The sequence below is a fragment of the Echinops telfairi genome, unplaced genomic scaffold (genome assembly GCF_000313985.2).
Source record: "Echinops telfairi isolate 266 unplaced genomic scaffold, ASM31398v2 ScPeMD7_34;HRSCAF=130, whole genome shotgun sequence".
In the NCBI taxonomy this organism is placed as follows: Eukaryota; Metazoa; Chordata; class Mammalia; order Afrosoricida; family Tenrecidae; genus Echinops; species Echinops telfairi.
Window position 1 is genome coordinate 1,853,648 of NW_022103931.1, and position 10,698 is coordinate 1,864,345.

General features: G+C 40.4%; 1 protein-coding gene, 1 non-coding gene and 1 pseudogene across 2 annotated transcripts in view; 1 reads left to right on the plus strand and 2 right to left on the minus strand.

Moving 5' to 3' along the window:
- SLC16A2 (solute carrier family 16 member 2) overlaps positions 1 to 10,698 on the minus strand; it is a 191,391-nt gene that overhangs the window by 61,696 nt on the left and 118,997 nt on the right. The gene's annotated exons all lie outside the window — the stretch shown is intronic.
- Positions 3,404 to 4,219, minus strand: LOC101641588 (annotated as a pseudogene).
- On the plus strand, positions 5,111 to 5,244 carry LOC115869673. Its single transcript, XR_004046320.1, has one exon. It is a non-coding gene; the product is annotated as a small nucleolar RNA SNORA42/SNORA80 family (small nucleolar RNA).

Here is a 10,698-nt window from a genome sequence, read left to right on the forward strand (position 1 = left end):
TCTCTACTTCTACAGAGACCCAGAGGAGATTGAAAAGGAAGAGCAGGCAGCTGCTGAAAAGGCTGTGACCAAGGAAGAGTTTCAGGGCGAATGGACTGGTGCCCTCCGTGCCGATCCAGCGGTTCCCCAATGAAGACTGGAGCGCTCAGCCCGCAACTGAAGACTGGTCCGCAGCTCCCACTGCTCAGGCCACTGAGTGGGTAGGAACAACCACTGAGTGGTCCTAAACTGTTCCTCCATGGAAATTAGGTTGATGGGAAATAAAGACAAGCTTCTACAAAATAAATAAATAAATAAATCTGTTTGGCTTTTTTTTAGGGGGGGGGTACCCCTTCATATTCTTTCCTCATTGAATAGAGTTGGTGTTCTGCTGAAAATCAATTGGCCATAGATGTGTAGGTTCATATATGAACTTTCAATTATATTCAATTGATTTACATGTCTATGAGTATTAAGATACAAGTACTGAATGGTTTTAATCACTGTAGCTTTGCAGCATATTCTAAAATCAGGAAGCTTATTTTGTTCTGTTTTTCAAGAGTGTTTCACGTATTCAAAGCACCTTGTGATATATGAGTTTGAGGATTCGTTTTTCCATTTCTGCAAAGATAAAGGCTGTTGGAATTTGGATAGTATTTATGTTGAATTTATATCTTGCTTTAGGTAGAACTGACATCATAACAATATTAAATTTTTCTAATCCATGTAAAGAGTTATAGTCTTGGAATCCCACAGGGGCAGTTCAACTGTGTCTTATAGAGTCATTATGAGTCAGAATTGACTCGATGGTGGTGAGTTGTTTGTTTTTTTTTAATCCATGATCATGGAATGCTTTTTCCATTGATACAGCCTTTCCTTAATTTCTTTCAGGTATGTTTTAAAGTATTTTCTTATTTTTAAAATAGTTTCACTAACAAAATTAGCATATCATACAATTCAATATTTCAATCACATTAAGAAGAGTTGTACATTCATCACCACAATGAACTTTTAAAAAAAATATGTATTCTCATTTGATTCCAGAATCTCAAAACAGCATTAGACCTTGACCCTGTTTTTAGAAGTTCAGTTAAACACTAAACTTGCTAAATAACATTCTCATAAGGTTTGAACACAATTGTTATGCCCAACATTTTTTGCTCTAATCTCAGTCTTACATTCATAGAAGTGAGGGGGAAAGGTAGACGACTTCTTTGGCAGCATATATGGCTAAATCCATCAGCCACCTTCAACTAGACGTCCATTATTGATCCCATTAAAAAGAACTGGGCTACCAGGGACGATATTCCTGCTCAGAGCAGCCAATGCACAGAGAGGACCATAGTGCCATCCCCACCATGAGACACAATGTCCCTCACTGACCCATAGCACTACAGGGGCCAACACTGGAAACACGATGCAGGGATTGGGCCTGATCTGACCGCACCACACTGGGGTGAAACACTAAGGCCGTGCAGCAGAGCAGCAAGGAGAGCAACGCAATGAAGTCCCCAAGGAATACCAAAAATAGACTTTGGGGCCAGGACGTGACACCCCATCAGACTCGACTGGAAAACATAAAGGTCAATAGACCTAGAACTATTTATACGCTTTTCTTTTTTGTTGTTGCCATTTGTTTTGCTTTTGTACGTATTATTGTTTCTGCATGTCTATCTAGATATGGTAGGTGGGATACACAATCCAGAGGAGAAAACAAAGGGACCGATGGTCTGGGGGAACAAGGAAGAGGGGGAGGTGGGAGAAAGGAATGGGGGTGCCAACAAACCCAGGGACAAGGGAACAACAAGTGATCTAAAATCATTGGCGAGAAGGGTATAGGATGCCTGATGGAGCTTGATCAAATGCAATGTAACCAAGAGGAATTACTGAAACTCAAATGATGGTCAAACATGATAGTGGGACAAGAGGAAAGTAAAAGGAAATAGAGGAAAGAACTAGGAGGCAACGGACATTTACAGAGGTCTAAATACAGGCATGTATATATACAAATATATTTATTCATAATGATAGGGAAATAGGTCTATGTATATATATTTATAGGTTTAGTATTAAGGTAGCAGAAGGACATTGGGCTTCTACTGAAGTACTCCCTCCACACAAGAAAATTTTTTCCTAATAACCTGGCATTCTGTGATGCTCACCTTCCTGACACAATTGCTGAAGACAAATTGGTCGCATAAGCAAATGTGGTGAAGAAAACTGATGGTGCCCGGCTATCAAAAGATATAGCGCCTGGGGCCTTAAAGACTTGAAGATAAACAAGCGGCCATCTAGCTGGGAAGCAACCAAGCCCACATGGAAGAAGCACACCACCCTGTGTGATCATGAGGTGTCGTTTGGATCAGGTATTTGGCATCGAAGACCCAGAACAAAAAATTATATCACTGTGAATGAAAGGGAGGGTGGAGTGGAGACCCAAAGGCCATCTGTAGGCAATTGAACATCCCCTCACAGAAGGGTCACAAGAGATGAGCCAGTCAGGGTGCAGTATGCACTGATGAAACATACAACTTTCCTCTAGTTCTTTAATGCTTCCTCTCCCCCACTATCATGACCCTAATTCTACCTTACAAATCTGGTTAGATGAGAGCATATACACTAGTACAGTTAAGAGCTTGTAATGCAGGGAATCCAGGACAGATTCCCTCGAGAACAATAATGAGAGTAGAGATACCAGGAGGGGAAGGGGAAGGTGGAGGGCCAAAGGGCGAATGGAACACAATGACCTACACATAACCCCCTCCCATGGGGACAAAGAACAGAAAAGTGAGTGAAGGGAGACAGGGTTTGGTGTAAGACATGAAAAAAAAAGATAAATTCTCAAGGGTTCATGAGGGAGAGAGGGTGGGTGGGAGAGGGGAAAATGAACTGATATCAAGGGCTCACGTAGAAAGAAAATGTTTTGAAAATGATAATGGCAACATTTGTACAAATGTGCTTCACACAATAGATGGATTTATGGACTGTGATGAAAGCTGTAAGAGTCCCCAATAAAATAATTTTTTTTAAAAAGAACTAGGCTAATGTCAAAAGTTACCCACTTCATAAGCCAAAAGACAATGATTTTAACGTGACAGTGAGTAAAATGTTTTTGAAATACTTGAAAAATATTTAACCATAAACTACAGAAATCATCTCTTCATTTGAAGAAAGGTCTAACCGAAAGTAAATGACATTGAAATTAAACTGATTTTCAATCCTCTCTGAACAAAAGAAGTAAAAAATAATGGCTGACTAGTGAAGCTTTGTGCTCTAACCAAGCTAATTAATTACAATGATTTAAGTGGCGACAGCCCAACTAGCAATTTCAAATACTTTCGCAATAATTTTTTTCATAAACACAAACGCATAAAAAGATCCAATGTTCATCATATGCATTTGGCATCTCTGCTGATCTTGAAACTCAGATCTTATTCCAATCGATCTTGGTGCGTGTAACTGGCAATGTCGATGTAAGAGTTTGAAAGTAGTGTCCGACGTTGTCTGGTAATTCTTACTGCCCACTGATGGCAATCTGGTATTCATTTTCTGCAGCTTCTACAATCTTGATAAATTATTTTGTTGCCCACACTTCATTAGACATTGTTAGGGGGTCTTGTATGTCTTTATGAGTCACTAGCTGAACATTGCCACTTCATAATAATGAACCTGAATTTTCCAGATAAAAACCATTTGAGGGGTTGAAGGAGTGATTGTACACTTCCACTCTGACTGCCAATGACCATTCCAAAAGTGTTTTGCTTGGAATTGATGGCTTTATATGCATGGTTTTTTGTTTGCTTGCCTTTTGTTACCATGTAGAGGGAAGACCCCATTTGGGTAATGTTCTTTCACATACAATCTCAGAGAGGTCTCTAGTGAAGTTCTTCAGGATTCCACTGCATTTTCTGCTTTGTAAGGTCTCGGAACAATTGTTTCCTTTCTTAGGTGATCAAATTTGAAAAACATCCTGTTTGGGGACTCCAAAAACTTTCCATTTCCCAAGTCACCATGTTCTGTTATTACTACCTGATTAACTGTCAATTTTCACTGGAGTAAACTGGTCCAAGTTATACAGTGCAAATGTGTAGGCTGATCTTTCCTTGAGAAGATTATCATGGTTAAGCAGTGACCAAACATCATTAAACACCACTTGAAATTCTCCTAGAGGGACACAAATGATGAATTTTGCTGCTATACACACCTCCTCATCGGACAACTGCTCCTCCAGATCCGCCATCTTTCCTCTGGTGACAAATTGCAGTGGCAGCAGCCACCTGGCTTACCGCCATCTGAACTATCCTCCGCACTCCCCACAGTGAACTTTGGAATATTTTTTTCTTGTATCCATTTGCTGTTGACCCCTCATTCTCCTCACCCCATCTCCCCTTGTGTGCCCCCGGTCATTATTAATCCAGTTGCTGTCTTTACAGACTGACTTCCCTAGAGAAAAACAAGGACAAAAAAAGACCCAGAAAAGTGACCAAATAAAACAGAGAAAAACTTCATTAGAAAAAAATCAGAAAATATTTAAAAACCAAAGTAAATTCAAAATGGGTCAAAAGGGAGATCTGATGAAAAGGTGTTACATTCCAGCCTAATTACAACTGCTAAAATCCACTTTACCATGGTCTTTGTCTGATATTAAGGCTATTCACATCCCTAGACTATGATTAGTGGGGATTTACCAGAGACTCAATCCACTTGGGGAACCTGCAAATGAATTTTGGGGTTCCCCTCTCATCCATAAAGTTCTGTAAGCTGGGTGGTTAGAATTTAGGCTCTGGTACCATTCCCTCCTCTGGGTTTGGATTTTATTATTTACAATCTTTGGCTCACACAGGCTGGTGTGCTTCTTCTGTGTCGACTTAGCTGACTCCTCACTTAGGTGGCTGCTTGTTTTGAGGCAAGCCTTTAAGAAGCCAGTTACTGCTTTGTTTTTGGGTTGGTTTTTTTTTCCTGATAGCTGGACACCATCTTATTTCTTCACCACACTTTGATCTAGCACCCATATCTTCAGTGCTCAACTCATGAAGGTGAGTACCAAGCAAGGCCATGTCACAAGAACAAATTGTCCTTTTACTAGGGCTTTAATCAAGTAGCATTTAAAAGCTCAAAAATCCATTCATGTGCATGGGTTTGGATTTATGGCAGACCTGTCCCCAGGAGCCTCTCATAGTGTCTTATGCCAGAGTGAACTGTAGCTCCAAACTATTGCCTGGCCTTGCCTCATGGGCTTCAGGCACTGAAACAGGTTGCACAGTGAAAAGAAAAGAAAGTGAATAAAACAGCTAGGGAACCATGTGATTTCTACATTGTAATTTTCGGTGTTCCAAAGTTGACCATCTCTGCTCTCTTTTATATGCTTACATCTTTGTTTTACAGTGATAAAAATTAAGTGGTCAAAGGAAAAGGTAAATATAAAATATATGGAATATTAATGGAAGAATATCTCCTCAAGCAAACTAAGTAACACATATACATAAACTTTACATATTTTTTAGAAAAAAAATCCATTCATATATCTATGGTTTATATATGTCTGTGGTTCACTTTAGAGACATCATTATCATTATATTGGATTACATCATAAATCATCCTCCTGTTTTCCAGGTAAATGTTATAGTGTACAGTGCACCAGCATTTCAATAATTTCATTTATTATTTTGATATTTTACTATTGTAAATGCTGTTGTCATTTAAAAATTATTATTGCAACATATGTACCAAAATATTTGTCATTTCCACACATTTTCTCTTTTTGTTGTCATTTGAAACGAGCTGTGTGTCACAAAATAATTCTTACGTCCATTTCAGTTTTCCATGTCCTCCTTTGATAACCACTCAGACCAATGTTGAGGTCTGATGAGTAAGGAATCTGGAGGGTTCTTAAGACTGTGACCTCCCTCTCTAATTAAATTAATTAATTAATTTTTAGCACGTTTCCCCTATAACACGTACAAAGAAAAAACATGCTATATATATTATTGCACAGCCCATCTCAACAAAAGGGATATTATCCTATTAAACCCCCATAAATGTGTTTCTGTTTTGTTCTTTTTTTATATCTGTCCACCCTCCCACCTTTGTTACTTTCCTGTACCTTCCCTTTCCCTTTCCCTACCCTGTCCTTGGCCTTGTCGTCTTTAAAGTCTTATCCTTTGCTGTAAAAAAAGTCTTTTATTTTTTCCTTTATAATGATGGTGTCATTAAGCATTTACTATGAGATTGACTAACTTTGTTGAGCATAATGTCCTCCGATTTTGTCCATGTCATGAGGTGTTTGACAGAATCATCATTGATTTTTAAGGATGTGTGATATTCCATCGTGTATATGTACCAGAGTTTGTTTATGGATTCTTCTACAGATAGGCAACATTTTCCCATGGACATTTAGGTTGTTTCTACTTTTGGCTATGGTGAATGATGTGAACATTAATGTACAGTTATCTGTTTGTATTCCTACTTACAAGTCTTTGGGGCATAAACTTAGGAGCAAGATTCCTAGGTTGTGTGGTAATTATATGTTTAACTTTTTTTTTTTAAGATCATTTTATTGGGAGCTCTTACAGCTCTTACAACAATCCATACATCAATTGTATCAAGCATATTTGTACATATGTTGCCATCAATATTTTCTAAACATTTACTTTCTACTTGAGCTCTTGGGATCAGCTCCTCATTTTTCCTCTCCCCACCTCCCATCCTCGTGACCCCTTAAACCAACCACTGTCTCCCTTCCCCATGGTTTCTGTTGTTCTTCCACCTTGGGGTGGTGGTGGTGGTTATATGTCAATCATGGTGATCGGTTCCCCCTTCCTCCCCTTCTCTCTCCCCTTTACACCTACCCTCCTGGTTTCACTCCTCACATTTCTGTTCCTGAGGGGTTTATCTGACCTGGATTCCGTGTGTCATGAGCTCTTACCTGTACCAGTGTACAGGCTCTGGTCTAGCCTGAAGTGGAAGGCAGGACTTGGGTCATTATAGTACGGGGTGAGGAAGCCTCAAGGAACCAGAGGGATATTGTGTGTTTCATCAGTTCTATAACTACACCCTGGTTGACTCACCCTTGTGACCCTTCTGTGAGGGGATGACCCATTGTTTAATAAATAGGTTTGGGGTCTCTGCTCCGACACCCCTTGTTCTCAAAAATATGGTTTTTTGTGTTTGTTCATTTAATTTGGGTCTTCTGATGCCTGTTTCCTGATCCCATCAGCATCTCATCTCACAGGCTGGCGTGATTTTTCCTTGTGGGCTTGTTGCTTCTAACCTAGATGGCCGCTTATTTAACTTCAAGCCTTTAAGACTCCAGATGTTATATCTTTTGATAGCCGGGCACCATCAACTTTCTTCACTGCATTTGCTTGTGCCCCCATTTTGTCTTCAGTGATTGTGACGGGAGGATGAGTATCAGAGAATGCCAGGTTGTTAGAACAAAGTGTTCTTGTGTTGAGACAGAGCTTAAGCCACTACCTCAGTGTATTGCCATATAAATACATGTACATATGCCAATACTTCTATTTTTATGAATTAATATATTTACATGTGTACACACCTATGTTTATATCTCTATCCACAGCTTTGCTCCCTAGATCTTTCCTCTGTTTCCTGTTCCCACCATCACACTCGCCCTTCTTCTGCCTCTTAGTAATTCCTCTTAGATTACTGTTGCTCTAACACCCCCATATATATTTAACATTTTGAGGCATTGTCAAACTTCTCCATATTGGCTACAGCATTTTACAATCTCATGGTAAATAATGAAGGTTCCAACTTCTCAACATACTTGGTAACTTTTTTGTTTTCCATTTTTCTGATCACAGCCATCTCAGTGGGGGTTAAATGATCTCTCATTAAGATTTTTATTTTCATTTCCCTGGCATAGTGGGTTACAAGTTGGATTGCTAACCACAAGGTTGTCAGTTTGAAACCACCAGGTGCTCCTCAGGGGAAATATGAGATTTTCTACTCCTGTAAAGAGTTACAGTCTCAGAAACCCATAGGGGAAGTTTCTTTTTTAAAAATTGATAAATCATTCTATTGAGGGCTCTTACAGCTCTTACAACAATCCATACATCAATTGTATCAAGTACATTTGTACATATGTTGCCATCATCATTTCCAAAACATTTTCTTTCAACTTGAACCCTTGGTATCAGTTCCTCTTTTTTCCCTTCCCTCCCCCACCCTCCAACCCTTGTGAGCCCTTGATAATTTATAAATTATTTTTATTTTCATATTTCACACCATCAGCTGTCTTCCTTCACCAACATTTCTGTTATTAGTCCCCACAGAGGGTGGGGGGGTGTTATATGTCCATCATTGGGATCGTTTTCCCCTTCTCCCCCTTAACCCCCCCCACCTTCCCCCTACCTTCATGCTATTGCTACTCCTATTATTGGTCCTAAGGGGTTTATCTGTCCTGGATTCTTTGTGTCAAGAGCTCTTATGTGTACCAGGGTACATGTTCTGGTCTAGCCATATTTGTAAGATAGAACTGGGGTCCTTATAGTTGGTGGGGGAGTAAGCATTAAAGAACTAGAGGAATGTTGTGTTTCATTGGTGCTCTGCTGCACTCTGGCTGGCTCATCCCTTCCTTGTGATCTTTCTGTGAGGGGATGTCCAATTGTTTACACATGGGCTTTGGGTCTCCATTCCAACCTCCCCTCGTTCACATCTAAATGGTTGTTTGTTTTGGGTCTTCTGATGTCTGATACCTTATCCCATCGACACCTCATCATCACACAGGTTGGCTTGTTGCTTCCATGTGGGTTTTGTTGCTTCCCTGCTAGATGGCCACTTATTCAACTTAAAGCCTGTAAGAGCCCAGTTGCTAGATCTTGTAATAGATGGGCACCATCAGTTTTCTTCACCACATTAGCTTATGTACCCATTTTGTCTTCAGCAATCATGTCAGAAAAGTGAGCATCACAGAATGCCAGGTTATTAGAAATGAGTGTTTTTATGTTGAGGGAGGACATGAGTAGAGACCCAATGTCTGTCTGCTACTTTAATATTTAACCTATAAATTTATGTACATAGACCAATATCCCTATTGTTATATATTTGCATTTTATATATTGATATATATGTAATATATCTATCACATATGTGCATTTATAGAGGTATGTTTATACCTCTAAAAATGTCTTTTGCCTTCTAGTTCTTCTATTTCCTTTTACTTTCCTCCTTTCCCACAATCACGTTTGACCTTCATTTGGCTCTCTGTACTTCCTCTCAGCTACAGTGCACTTGATCGAATCCCACCAGGCATTCTATGCCCTCCGGGCCATCGATTTTAGATCTCTTGCTGTTCCCTTGTCCCTGAGTTGTTGCCTCCCCCTTCATTTTCCCACACTTCCTCTTCTCCCCTACCTCCCTGGAACCTTTAGTCCCGTTGTTTTCTCATCAGGATACTTTATCCTGCCTATCTATATAGATAGACATGACAGAGGAGCAGCTCTATTCTGTCTTTATATGGTCACTCTGATTTGGAATCAACTCGATGGCAGTGAGTTTGTTTGTTTTTAATGACAAATAATCCACTCATTTGAAAATTTGTTGTACTGTAGTGGCTTGCCTATTGCTGTGATATTGGAAACTTATGAATAACAGTGAAACATAGTCTGATATATTGTTGGAAGATGGCCACTTAGGCTAGAAGGCACTCAGATATGCCTGGGGAGACTTCTGGCTAGATGGCGAACTAGGCAGACATGCTACATAGACCTTCTACATCAAAGTCATGAGAGACCTAATGAAACATACAAATGATAATCTTGGAATCCTGAGCTTCTGAGGAAAGGATAGAGAAGTGGATTAAATATCAACTAGGAGGAAAAACCTGAACAAAAACTGTGAAAGAGGAGAGAGAAGGGTGAATTATAAGCTAGCCAGATAAGATGTGGTCATCTTGAACTTTTTGTAAGGCGCATTCCATCCAGACAGCTGTCTGGCAACAATGGTGGCTCGCAACAAGAACTGTGGGATCCTCCCTTGTTCCCCACAACCTCTTGGTGACCAGAAGTGTGGCCAGCCCTAACTCTCACCCACTCAGTGGCCTGTAACATCTTCCCCTCCTGTGTCGTCTCTGAACCGCCTGAGGCAGGAGCTCTGCTCTCTTGGACTGGGGGCCGGATGAACCACACCCATGTTTTCTGGCACATGAATTCCCACTCAGAAGACTAGCAGAACATGCAGTCCATGATCCTTCATGTTCCCTGTATGCTAGGGAACACCTTCCATAACCAGAAGTTCTGTCCTCAGCTGCCTTCTGGCCTGAAAGAATTATTTTCTGACCCCGGTCACCATCTGAGTTGCCTCGAACTGTTTCTAGCATAGGTGCACTGATCCAGGCAACATAGAGACTAGCAGGAACTCTATCTAGAACCAGTGTCCCAGCCCCTTCCACACTACCCTGCAGCTCCTCAACTGTCCAAGTGTGCCAGCATATACCAGATGCCTAGTCCCACAACTATTTTCTCTTTTGTTTAATTTTCCCTTTTCTTTCCCTCCTCTTGTTTTTTTTAAATCGTTTTATCAGGGGCTCATACAACTCTTATCACAATCCATACACACATCAATTGTGGAAAGCACGTTTGTACATTCATTGCCCTCATCATTCTCAAAACATTTACTCTCCACTTAAGCCCCTGGCATCAGGTCCTCATTTTTCCCCTCCCTCCCCGCTCCCACCTCCCTCATGAGCCCTTGATAGTT